Source organism: Microtus pennsylvanicus, chromosome 1, assembly GCF_037038515.1.
Source record: "Microtus pennsylvanicus isolate mMicPen1 chromosome 1, mMicPen1.hap1, whole genome shotgun sequence".
In the NCBI taxonomy this organism is placed as follows: Eukaryota; Metazoa; Chordata; class Mammalia; order Rodentia; family Cricetidae; genus Microtus; species Microtus pennsylvanicus.
In genome coordinates this window covers 83,551,847-83,565,410 of record NC_134579.1, presented here as the reverse complement: position 1 = coordinate 83,565,410, position 13,564 = coordinate 83,551,847, and positions in this window count along the sequence as shown.

The following is a 13,564-nucleotide window of genomic DNA, read 5'->3' as shown; positions in this document are numbered from 1 at the left end:
TTCAGATCCCCTGCCACTAAGGTTACAGATGGGTGTGAACTGCCATGGGAGTGCTTGGGAACTGAACCCAGGTCCTCTACAAGAGCAGCCAGTGCTCTTACCCACTGAGTCATCTCTGCCGCTGTTACAGTGGGTAACCTTCAGTAATGTTGCAGGATATAAGATCAACTCAGAAAAATCAGTAGCCCTCCTATATACAAATGATAAAGAAGCTGAGAAAGAAACCAGAGAAACATTACCCTTCATAATAGCCACAAATAACATAAAATATCTTGGGGGTATCACTAAACAAAGAAGTGAAAGACATATTTGAGTAAGTCTTTGAAGAAATTGAAGAAGATACCAGAAAATGGGAAGATTTCCCATGCTCTTGGATAGTTATGATCAACATAATAAAAATGGCACTCCTACCAAACGCCATCTAGAGATTCAATGCAATCCCCATCAAAATCCCAACACAGTTCAAGTGCTGTGCAATTCAGTTTCCCTGCTACAGTAACCAGTGAGATGACATTTCAGATACAGAGATGACTTCTAGCTCTAATAATACTCAAGGTTTTACATTTTGTATATTACCTACCCAAAAAGACAGAAAATATGTTGTGGGATTCTGTATAAGGGTCAAATTAGGGAAGTTCTCAATGATACATATGTCTTCAAGTCTTGCTGCAGCAGTAGAAAGCAGCTCATGAGAAGCCTCTCCTATCTCCACTCAGGAGTGGTGACTGAGCATCATGTAGAAGGGGACAAAGAACAATTTAAACTTTGAAAAGACTACAAAATAACACACTGACCTTTCTATTTTTAACTTAAATACCTACCATCCTACCAAAAGACAGTTTCTAATGCAGTTTTAAATTGGATACCCATCTGTCCACCCACCAACTCTAAGAGAGTGCTTAGTTTATTGCAAGAAAGAAGTGGACAGAATATTTAAGATGCTGAGTATTTCATAGGAAAGCTGGACGGTGCTGTAAAGAGTCTTTTTAATTGTTTAACACCACCAAATAAATGAAATTAGGAGGCTTTCCAGGGACAGAGTTGGGACTGTTGTATGATAAAATACATGTTATCTAGTCTTTCTGTGGAGAGGCAGTGGTTACGCATTTTAAAATGTCTGGGAAAACTATTTCTTCTCATGACAATTTGTCATAATTCAGTAGCATGTCCTTCCCCTAGAGATAGCGAAATATTTTGAAATGCTAAAGCATTACCGAAGTTCTGATGACTCAGATCTGTACTACTCTTTATCATAATTCACACTATAAAATAGCATTGAAACTACTCTACAAACTAACGTTAAATAAAAAGAGGAAGCAATTACGATAACTGTACCTTTTTTCTTTTTATTGTTTTTATTGAGCAATACATTTTTCTCCCTCCCCGTCCCTTTTCTTGTACTTTTTTTATACTTTTTATACTGTTGGATATTTATAATCAAGCTTTTACTCTAGGGTCTTATTAGACAAAAAAGAAACAGCAACCTTGGTATTTGATGTAAATGTAGTATGCTAAATTCTGAGATAGCCTGAGAAAAAGCTGGAGATATTATTTAATAGTAAAAGTAGACAAGGTTTCTCATCTGCCTTGTAGCATTAAGTTAGTTTGTAACACTCAGATTTATTTTTACATGTATGCCTGTGTGTGAATGTTTTCACACATGTATATGCTCTACATGCATGCTTGGTGCTGAGGTCAGAAGGTATTGGGTCCCCTGGAATTTTAGATTCAAAAGGATGTGAGCCCCCTTATGAAGCTGGGAACCAAACCCAAGTGCCCTTAACTACCGAACAATCTCTCTAAACCATAAACTCACACTTCTTAAATTTAGCAGATGAAATGATGTTTTGAGTAACCTATATGAAACAGCCTTATGGAATTTTATCAACTGTTTTGTGACATAAACCAATGGGTGGGACCATTTCAGAGCTTTGAATGAATCTTTCTGACTCTGTTCCCAATATTCCTACTGTAAGTAGATGACAGTGTTGGAGCAGGCCCTTACTCTACAGCTTCCCCATGTGACATACATGGTTTAGGAGTGAGAGGTTGGAAGGCATCTCCAGTTGCAGCTCAGCAGTTCCCCTCTGCTGTGGGCACCCTTTGCTCATGCATTTCAAAGGCAACTTTCAGTGGTTTGCTATCCCGGGATCACAATGTGCAATTGTGATTGGACACCAGGATAGAACTAATGTAGTGCAGAACGAGGAGTTCCTTTCTTTCCAGATCCCTTCTTCATGACATTCTCTTAAATATGACTGTAACAGAAAGTCTTGGTAGTAAAGACAGGAGTAGGTCAGTGTAGTAATATGGAAGCAGCGGGGCTTCGTCCCTAAAACCCCAGCCGCCTGCCCGGCTAGCTCAGTCGGTAGAGCATGAGACTCTTAATCTCAGGGTCGTGGGTTCGAGCCCCATGTTGGGCGCCATTTGTAGTAATATGGACGGCGGGGCTGTGTCCCCAACACCCGAGCCGCCTGCCCGGCTAGTTTATGCCCCGAAATAATTACAGGGACACTGTATTCTTTTAAATACCGCTTGGCCCTTTAGCCCTAACCCTTACTGGCTAATTCTGATATACCGATCAACCCATCTCTAATAATCTGTGACCACCGGTCTTACCGGGAAGATTCTAGCCTAAGTCCATCCTGGGTCGGAGCTTCATAGCGTGCGTTTTCCCTGGAACAGGTAGCATGGCGTCTCTCCTGCGTCTGCTCTGGAGAGGAGAACTGTCGAGTCTGACCTCACTTCCTCTCCCTCCCAGCATTCTGTTCTGTTTACTCCTCCCACCTATCTCATAACCAATGAGAGCCAAGAAGATTCTTTTTATTTAACCAATGACCTTCCTCCATCAGGTCAGGCCATCCACATCCAAGGTACTACCCTTCTGTGTAGACGTGTACAGACCTGCCTGGATGCAAAACCGCTGTGTAAACAAGGCTCCTGGAATGTGCAGAAATCCATCTCTGCCCATGAGTTCTGTAGTCACAGGAGAGCAACCCCACATCTGACTCAAGAAAGGCTGTAAAACCGAGGAGTCGAAAATTGATTTTATTCATAAAAATACTCATTATACTCAATAGGAACTGTAGAAAGGGTAGTCAGTGTATACAGGGTAGAGACTTAGCCAACTATTAAAACAACAAGAATAAATTATTTAAAAACCAACAACAAAATTTAAACCAAAGCACAGAAAAAAATATCCAAACAAATGAAAACCAAACCCAAACCAGAACCCTTGCTCCAATTAAGCTAAAAATAGTCTCTAGCTCTAGATCCAAAAAATCAATCGAGAGCATCTGGCTCCCTAAAGACACCAAAGGTGACCAAACCTCCTCTATAGACCCTTTCTCAGGACTGACGTGCCAGTCCAGGATGTGAAACTGGAGAATCCCCTGACATTTTCTTTATGGATGATCAATGACTAACACAGGTGGGGGATGCTGTAGTCTCTGTACTGTGTTATCTTCACCAACACTTTCCTGTGACATGGACTCTCCCTCAGCACTCACAGGAGAGGGAATCCTGTTCTTTTCCCTGTGGTGTGTACAGACTACAGCATGGCATCAGTACAGTCTTTCTCGTGAGAGTCCTCACCACATATGGAGGGCGCAGCCGGCTTACTAAAGACATGGAGAGTAAACTGACAGAGGAAGCCTTGCTCAGCAGCATATCCTCTCCATTGTGCTGTGCGCCACTCAGGGTCCACCTGCTGACCAATGTTGGGATTTGGAGTCATTCTTGGTAGGTCCTCTGAATGTCAGGCGTCTTTCTCATGATTTCCTTTCTCCAGGAATAGTGGGTCAACAGAACATGAATCAGATTGGCGATGGATCCCCTGCAGTAGGTGGAGATTTTCCTCACTGGTTATTTCACAGCTACAAGGAGGGGTCTGCTTCTCAGTAGGTGTTGCTGCTCAAGTGGAGAATGTGTGAAGCTTCCTTCAGCCTCCTCAGTTCTCCAAAGTGGAGCTGTCAGAGAAGAAAAGGCAATCAGATGCATAAGAAGCCTCGGACTGTCCACACATGGGAAACAAACATCAAGGAAGAAAACCCACCCCATGAATGCCAAGGTTGCAGGGGACAGGAGTGAATGGTGGCTCACTGGCCTGGCACACACACGGATCCTGCTGCAGCAAGTTTGTCTGCAGGAGGCTCTCATCCTGGACTGTGGCCAGATCATGCTGGAGGTTTTCATCTTAGGGGAAAAAAATGGCTGGAACACAGGTCTGTTAAGGACCTGCCCTGTCAGCTTTTGAGCTCTCACCAGCTCTACTCAACTGGGAAATCCAGCATTACATTTGAGCTGGGCTCATTCACTCCTTGCTTCTTCAAGGATAAGACAGCACCTGAGTTTCTTTTTTCTCCACCTTTAAAACTGCTAGAAAGTGAGCTGAGAAATATACACTGTGGTGAACTAGAAAAACAGCCCATTACTCCAATAATTTAGATACATTCTTTTGAAAAAAACAGCAGTATAGCAATGTCTGGGTCACAGGCCTTGAACAGATGCCAGGAAACTGTGAGCAACCTGGGAAATTAACTGTATGAGGCCCTGAAGAGGAGCAAACACAACACTGCTGGGAAGGCTGGGCTTATTCCTTCAGCACAGAAACTTCCTTGGATTCAACATGTCAAACTCTAAATGTGATTTTAATTCCAGAGAAACCTTTCAGGAAACAGATGCAAACTGCAGAGAACCCATAATCAATAAGAAGGTGCTGTATGCTAATCTGCCCAAGTGTAGGATTTTATCTCTAAAGCTGATACTCCTGGAGGAAAATAAAGTGGCAGGAGGAGACACCGTCTTCCACAATTAACACTGCCTCTATTAGGTCTGGGACTACCATAGGAAGGATCAATGCACTCAGAACACACGAGAGCACTCAGAATTGAAGAAGTGCACACAATTGAGAAAGATTAAGGATAACACATATTGCTTCCTGTGCAGACATATCTGTTGACTGAGCCAGCCCAATACTCTCAGATGTTCTTTCCCTGGCTTTGACTGAAAAGTCATGCAAATGGCCAGGAACCCAAATAGGACAGAGATTCAGGTACTGGGGAACTACTTGATATAACTCCCTCTTCGTGGCCTGGGATCCTACCTCATCTGGGAGACAGCGAAGGGATTCTGCAGCTTTTCAGCCATTTCTATATGTTTGGTGACCAGATCCCTCAGCTTCAGCAGGAATTGTCGTCTTTCCACCAATATATCCTGTTTCTGTTCATTAGAAGATTATGTTCTTAGTGGAGGGTTGAACACTCACACGCACACACACACACACACACACACACACACACACACACACACACTCACTCCTCAATGCACACTTCTGGATATACATGTATAAGAACATACACATTCGGCAAAATAACAAGAATTAATCATTTGATATTTCTCTGTATCAATGGTCTCATTTCCTTAATAAAAATACACAGAATGACAGAATGGATGCAGAAACAGAATATATTTTTCTTCTGCATACAAGAAACAAACTTCAACATCAATTATAGACATTACCTCTGGGTAAGGAATTGGAAAAAAATCTTCCAAGCAAATGTACCTAAAAGACAAGCTGGTGTAGCTATTTTAATACCTAACAAAATCGACCTCAAACCAAAATTAATCAAAAGACATGGGGAAGGACACACCACAAAGATAACATTTTAATTTTTTTTTTTAAATTTTTCGAGACAGTGTTTTTCCATAGCTTTGGAGCTTGTCCTGGAACTAGCTCTTGTAGACTAGGCTGGCCTTGAGCACAAGGAGATCTGCTTCCCTCTGTTTTTCAAGAGCTGGGATTAAAAGTATGCACCACCACCACCTGGCCATCATTTCAATTCTTAACATGTATGCCCTAAGTAAATTTTTAAGATAAACATTACTATAGCTTCTATAGCTGAAAACACATATTGATTTCCACATGCTAATAAGAAAATTATTACCAATAATAATCTCAGTCTCACCAATGTGCATGTCATCAGTGTGCAGGTCATGCAGACAAAAATTAATAAACTCTGGATTAACTGAAGTTTTTTTTATTTATTTATTATGTATACGATATTCTGTGTGTATGCCTGCAGGCCAGAAAAGGGCACCAGACCCCATCACAGATGGTTGTGAGCCACCATGTGGTTGCTGGGAATTGAACTCAGGACCTTTGGAAGCACTCGGGAGGCAAGGCAGGCGGATTTCTGTGAGTTCGAGACCAGCCTAATCTACAAGAGCTAGTTCCAGGACAGGCTACAAAACCACAGAGAAACCATGTCTCGAAAAAACAAAAAAAAAAAAAAAACAAAAAAAAAACCAAAAAAAAAGCACAAACGTATAATCTACTGACCTTGGACATTTGGTTCAAGCATCAATTATTTAAGTATTTAGACTAAGTTTGAGCTTGTGATGCAAACCCTTAATCCTAGCTACTCAGAGACTGAGACAGATGGACTGAACATTAAAGTCTGGACTGAACTCACTGTGAGTTCAAAGCTAATCTTTGGAATGTAGTGTGATCATATCTCAAGACTTTAAAAGGATTTGGTGATATATCTCATTGTTATAATGTGTAACAAACATGAGCAAAGCCCAGGTTTAATGTTATTTTAATAATTAGATCAAATAACCATGGGAGAACTGCTATTTTCTGAAGGGAAATTAAGGAGGAGTGGACCCGGGTTCCGGGAACAGGGGTTGAATGACTGGGAGGAGGGAAGTAGGTTGAACGGATGAAACATGAGAGAAGATAAAAAATGTAGACAATAACCACCCCTTTGACTTTTATACGGGGATTTTTTCTTCAAAGCTGTTTCCAGCCATTGATCTCACAAGATGCTAAATCCTTAGAAAGTCTTGGAATAATCACAGAAATCAACAATTGGACAGGATGTTAGTGAGCTACTGGAAAAGTGGGTGGATGGTCACGTGTGTGTGTGTATTACTACTGATGGTGGACAGCCTGCCCACATTGCTGCAGCCTACCTTATCCAACTCATCACATAGCTCACAGAACTTCTCATCGGTCTTTTCATAGAGATTCTTCACCTTCTCACAGGCCACTTGCATTGAAATCTGCTCCCTCCATAGCTTTCGGTTCTCCTCTCTCAACATGCTCACTTTTTTCTTCAACTGAGTTTGCTCATTCAGGAGCTGGTTGTGGAAGATGCTGAATCATCACAAAAACACATTGAGACCTACCTAGCCTCCATCTCCCACATCACCCATGCAAACTCCCATGTCCCCAGACAGCCCTAGACCAGAGCCCACAGTCACCATGCCAGGATACCCTAGTGGCTGTCAAATGTCAGAGAATGGCCAAATTACAGAAAGACTCAGACTGCTTTTGAAAACTGTTACAATAAAAGAAATGCATGTACTTCTGAGAGCAGGGTTTGCCTCCTACCACATGTACTTAACTGTCCATTGTATTGGGAAAGCATCAGCAGGTTGAGAGTTAGAAGACAAACATTCTGTGAGGGAGGACAGCAGACCCAATTGAAATATATTCTATCTATGGGTAGAATGGGATCACCTCTGTAAACCCCTACCAGAGCCCCCAAGACCCACAAATGCCTGACACCTTTATCATGGTACAAATAGATTTTCTATCGAGAGGCTCCTGAGCCTGGCAGGACAATGTTGTGATGGGCTCACAGATACTTCAGTCTTAGCAAAACTAGTCCAGTAGGTCCAAGTCAAGAGCATAAGACAGACTGCTTTTTATAGGGAGACAGGCCAAAAGGAAAGTCCTCACTTTGGTTCAAAGGCAAAAACATGACAAAAGCAGTCACTGCCAAGGAATAGAGTCCCAGTGAAGTCAGTCACTCACCTGTCAGAGACAGTTTCCTCAGTCAGCTCCTTGCACTTGTACAAGGCCTCTCTCATCTCCATGGGGAATTTCTGTAGATCCAACATCACTTTCTTATGCTCCATATTCACCATCTCCAACTCAAAATTTAGCCTGTATTAGGGCATAGCCCCAGAGCAAAGAACCCCGTGAATTCTGGACTTAATGATCCTATGATTTCAGGCTGTGCCCTAAACACCCCAGCACAGTCAATGTCACATTCTGATAGCTATGAACGAGGACAACCTGGTGCTGTTTAAACTTGCTGACGTGGCCCCAGACCAGCAATCAGGGGTGCAAAGGGAGTGATCCAGAGCTGCATGAGTTCCATTAATGGGCCTGGAATAGAATAGTTAAGTCCTCGGGAGCCTGTGTTGATGGGGGAGTGTCATATATCAATCTGTTGATTTCCTTGGTTAAGCAATAAAGAAACTGCTAGGCCCATTGGATAGGCCCACCCTTAGGTGGGTGGAGTAAACAGAACAGAATGCCGGGAGGAAGAGGAAGTGAGGTCAGACTCCACAGCTCTGCTCTCCGGAGCAGACACAGCAGAGACGCCATGCTACCTGCTCCAGGGAAGACGCACGCTATGAAGCTCCGACCCAGGATGGACTTAGGCTAGAATCTTCCCGGTAAGCGCACCTAGGGGCGCTACACAGATGATTAGAAATGGGCCAGAGCAGTGTTTAAAAGAATACAGTGTCCGTGTAATTATTTGGGGCATAAGCTAGCCGAGCCAGGCGGCTGGGGATTTGGGGACCCAGCCCCGCCGCGCGCTCCCTATTACTACAAATGACGCCCATACGTGTGGCTAACTGAACCCACTGAAAGCCTGAGAAAGCTTGGGAAAGAGTAAAGCATGTTTTCTTGATTGTGACAATTTCTCTGGTCTACTTTTCTTGCTAGAGGCAAGCAAGCGCCTCATCTAAGAGAGGCTTCCTGACTCAGCTTCAGCTGCAAAGCCTGCAGCTCATTAAGAGGTCTTGCCACGAAACATTTAAACGGTGTTGATGAAAAGCTGAACACATGCTTTTCGGTTTTCAGCCGTAGCAGGAAAAAAGCTGCGCCATTTAAAAATGCCGGCTTTCTGGGCCATCCTGCCAGGGCAAACTCTGACTGTTTGAGGCAGGAGGGCCGGCTACCAAGAGAGGACTTGAGTGTTGTCTGTTGTAGCTCGCTGGCTGGCAGGGACCTTGAAAGGCCATGAGGCTGGAAAGTTAAGGAATGGACTGGATCTAGCTGGCAAAGCCACGCCTTCAGTCCTACTGATATTGCTTGGTAAATTAAAGGCTCTTGTGGTCAGAAAAAGAGTGATATACAGTAAAGAGAGATTCAAAGACAGAGAAAATTTCTGAATGGTTTAAAGTGTGTTAAAAATATGCAGACTAAAAGTTAAAATTCTTAAAGTAAACCTCTGTGACTTCAAGGTGTGGTAGCACACGCCTTTAATTCCAGTGCCTAGAAGGCAGAGACGAACAGATCTCTGTGAGTTCAAGGTGTAGTAGCAAACACCTTTAATCCCAATGCCTGGGAGGCAGAGACAGGCGGATCTCTGAGAGTTCAAAGACAGCCTGGTCCACAGATGTACGCTCAAAAAGCAAAAAGTTAACTTAGGAATGTCTCAGCTTAGATTCTTAAGCGCCTAGTGATTTAAAGGCGCAAATCAAAAGTGCTCCTGGATAGTAAAAAATTGCAGATTCACAATAGGACAGATTCAGACCACTAAATGAGTTACACTGTTCGATGAATGTACGTAGGCTTGGGAGAGAGAAGAAAAAGAATATAGAGAATAAAGTTGATGATTTAAAAAGAAAAAAGTAAAAGTAAAGTCTTTAAAGAGACAGAGTACAGATAGTTATAGATATAAATAAAAATAAGCCGCGTAAAGATGGAAAATTCACAGAGAGTCTGGATTATGTACATTGTGTTTTCTTTAAAATTTTTGACTGTGAAGGAGCTAAGTACAGAGAGACATTTCATTATATGGGCTGCCAAGTGGAACCAGAACAGATATCATGAGGGTATGACTTCAGAATTTGGGTCTAAGGATATGATGCTTTGGAGAGAGTCTTCTTTTGTTTTCACAGAGGACCAGACCCTTTGGATTTCTTCTATCCCGATTTGGTATGATAGACCACGACCTCCCGAAAGGTTCCTGTGAACGCCCTCAGAAAATTGCTTTGCTTGACTGCCAACTGAGATGAAACTAGCACACAGGTTATACCATGAAAGACCTAATTAACGACGCCCCCATTCAGCAGGAAGCAGTTTGGAGAGAAAAAACTGCGCCCATGTTCCCAAAATATTATTTATAAATGTTCTTTTACATTTAAAGGGGGAAATGATATAGGTATGAATAATTTGCATTGATAGAGATTTAAGGTCAATTTTGTTATATGTATAAATGTTTCTGATGTAACTTTTACTTGATAACTGTTTTGTTATATGTAATTTTGCTATGTTAAAGTTAAAGCCTTTCTTTTTTGTTTAAACAGAAAAAGGGGAAGTGATGGGGGAGTGTCATATATCAATCTGTTGATTTCCTTGGTTAAGCAATAAAGAAACTGCTAGGCCCATTGGATAGGCCCACCCTTAGGTGGGTGGAGTAAACAGAACAGAATGCCGGGAGGAAGAGGAAGTGAGGTCAGACTCCACAGCTCTGCTCTCCGGAGCAGACACAGCAGAGACGCCATGCTACCTGCTCCAGGGAAGACGCACGCTATGAAGCTCCGACCCAGGATGGACTTAGGCTAGAATCTTCCCGGTAAGCGCACCTAGGGGCGCTACACAGATGATTAGAAATGGGCCAGAGCAGTGTTTAAAAGAATACAGTGTCCGTGTAATTATTTGGGGCATAAGCTAGCCGAGCCAGGCGGCTGGGGATTTGGGGACCCAGCCCCGCCGCGCGCTCATATTACTACACTGTGTCACAAGTCTGATCCCACCAGAAATCTATGATAATGTTGTTCCCGTCTTCAGAACGGGGATTTTTGATCCTAGGTTCCTATTGTTACTTGGATGTCTAAAGTACAAAATCAGTGTTAACAGCGAGCAGACCTGACTTAAGGATAGATATATAAGTCTCCAGTGGATTCCAATGGGCTGCCAAGGTGAGCACACGGGCCAGGAGCACCATCACTGGTCATAGTGGAGTTCCCTGACCCTAAGGGAACTTAGTGGGATCACCTGGAAACTGTGTCACAGAAAGAACCACATGCCACAGACCCCCAACTACTAGGACACACACACACACACACACACACACACACACACACACACATACACGGAGGATGCCAAATAAATGTAGGCAGGCAGAATTGTCTCAGAATATAAGAAATCAGACTAGAGAGGAGCAGTGATGAAGTTCAGACCTCTAGTCACACACTGAGATGCACCAAGACGACTAGGCCCCTGCAGCTGCTCCCAGGAGCAGCCAGTACTCAAGCACCTGCTGGTTAAGCACAAAGACTCACCATAAACTCACAGCACCTAGCATCGTCCACAAGCCAACACCTGTCAAGGCCTCATGAAATGTATGCTGAGAGCTCACAACTATTGCCCCATCCCCAGACTGATCCAGGCCACAGGCTCTGCTTTTTATTTGGAGGAATCACACAGCCTGTGTCCTGATATCACTCCTTCCCAGGGTTCAGCTTTGCCTCTCAGATGCCCTCAGGAACTAGACAAAATGGCTACCTGTTGTTCAAATCCTTGTTGGTATAATTAGCCAGAATTCCACGAAGTTCATCCCTTTCTTGGGTCATCGTCTGAAGCTGCAGGGTCAGCGTATCCACCTTGTTCATCTGCTGCTCCTGCCCAGTAACAGAGTTTGGGGTTGATGTTTTTCCAGCACTCCCTGCAGGTAGATAAATATTAGTGAATTTATGCAGCAGTATCGCATAGGAACAGGAGAGATCATGTTGAGTTCGAAGAAGAGGCCAAGGAAGAGTGAATGCATGGAACACAGTGAAGGATCAGGACAACTCCTCAAACTGGGAGCCCATAAGCCATGCCTCTGTCTCCACTCACTGTGGCTAGCTATGTGTATCAGCCCCTACTGCTGCCCCACTGGCCCTGAAAGGCATATGTCACCCAGCCATGCTGCTTTGGAAATATCAACTCATTTCTGATGTGATACAGAAAATTCCTGGAGTCTCCAGTGCTTAGAGACTCTCAGTCTCTTAGTGTGGCCTGGAATAGAAGTAACTGAATGTCTGAGACCCTGGTGCATAGATGGGGAATTTCCCATGGGATACTCACAAAACCTAAAGAAATCACTGATGATGAGTTGTAGCAACAACCTACTCTCACACCCCATTAGTCTGTGCCTCCTGCTGGTCTTTGCCACTCAAAATAAAATTAAGGAACTCACAGAACAGCAGCTGTAACTTTGACAACTCCTGGATCTCTGCCAAACTAACTAGCAGCAATCCTTCACTATGGGTCTGCACTTTAGTAACCCAGAGAAGCAACATAGAACCATCTCTTCCAAGATCCCAGCTACTAAACCCCATTTCCGTAAGGTCCAACTCAACCCCAACCTCTTCCTTCGAAAGTCAGATCTCTCTGCCAACCAGTGTGCTCAATCTTGCCATTGTGTCTTCTGGAGAACCCTATATGCACATAATTGATGTGGGAGTGATTTCTTATTAATAAAAAAACTGCCTAGACCCATTTGATAGGCCAACCCTTAGATAGGCGGAGAAAACAGAACAGAATGCTGGGAGAAAGAAGCTGAATCAGGAGTCGCCATGATTCTCCCACTCCATGCAGGCGCAGGTTAAGGTCATTCTTGGTAAGCCAGTTCGTGGGCTACACAGATTAATAGAAATGGGTTAGATCGATATGTAAGAGCTAGCCAATAAGAAACTGAAACTAAAGGGTCAGGAAGTGTTTAAAAGAATACAGTTTCTGTGTAATTATTTCGGGTAAAGCTAGCCGTGCGGGCTGCTGGGTGCCCGGGACGCTGACCCACCGCTCCTATTTCAACACATAATGAGTGCCCCAAGAACACAACACTGTTGATTTCAAAAAAAAGATGCCAACGACTCTTTAGTATGCAGCAGAATGTCCAGAGAACGGACTGTTAGGGTCTCTGCCAACTGCCATCACTTATCTCATAACTGTCTCTTCCCAAGTTCACCAAAAGCCAAGCTGGCTTTTCCAGGTGCCTTCCCTGAGACGCAGGGGTAGCTCGTCAGCAGCTCTCTGATAGTTAGACTCTAATTAATTGTAATTTAATACTTCATCATTTATGGAGGTCAAGACTCATTTTCTACACATTCCCAAGAAATGGCTCTTCACCTCCGAATCAAAAAGATGGGAAGTGAAGGATACTAAGAAATCAGCTCATGTTGATGTGGAATGAAGTTCAGTTTCATGAAGTGAATGAGTACCTCAGGAAATATCCACAAGGCTGTTACAATGTGTGGGGGTGATGGGGATTGTGGGTGACCCGTCAGACCAAAGATAAGTCACATGGGTAATGATGAAAATTTCCGCCAAACTTCAGCAGAGTACATTCCATCCATCATGATGTTAGCAAAGGTGAGATCACCTAGTGACAGGACAGGCTGGAGGCACCTAAGGGCATCCACAGGTGAGCCCTCACTCACCAAGAACAGACACTTGCAGGGAGAGTGATGGCTCATTCCTGCACTCAAGTTAAAGTCAAGTTAAAGATGACTGGCTATTGAGATTCAGGAACTCAGAAACCTTAGGGGT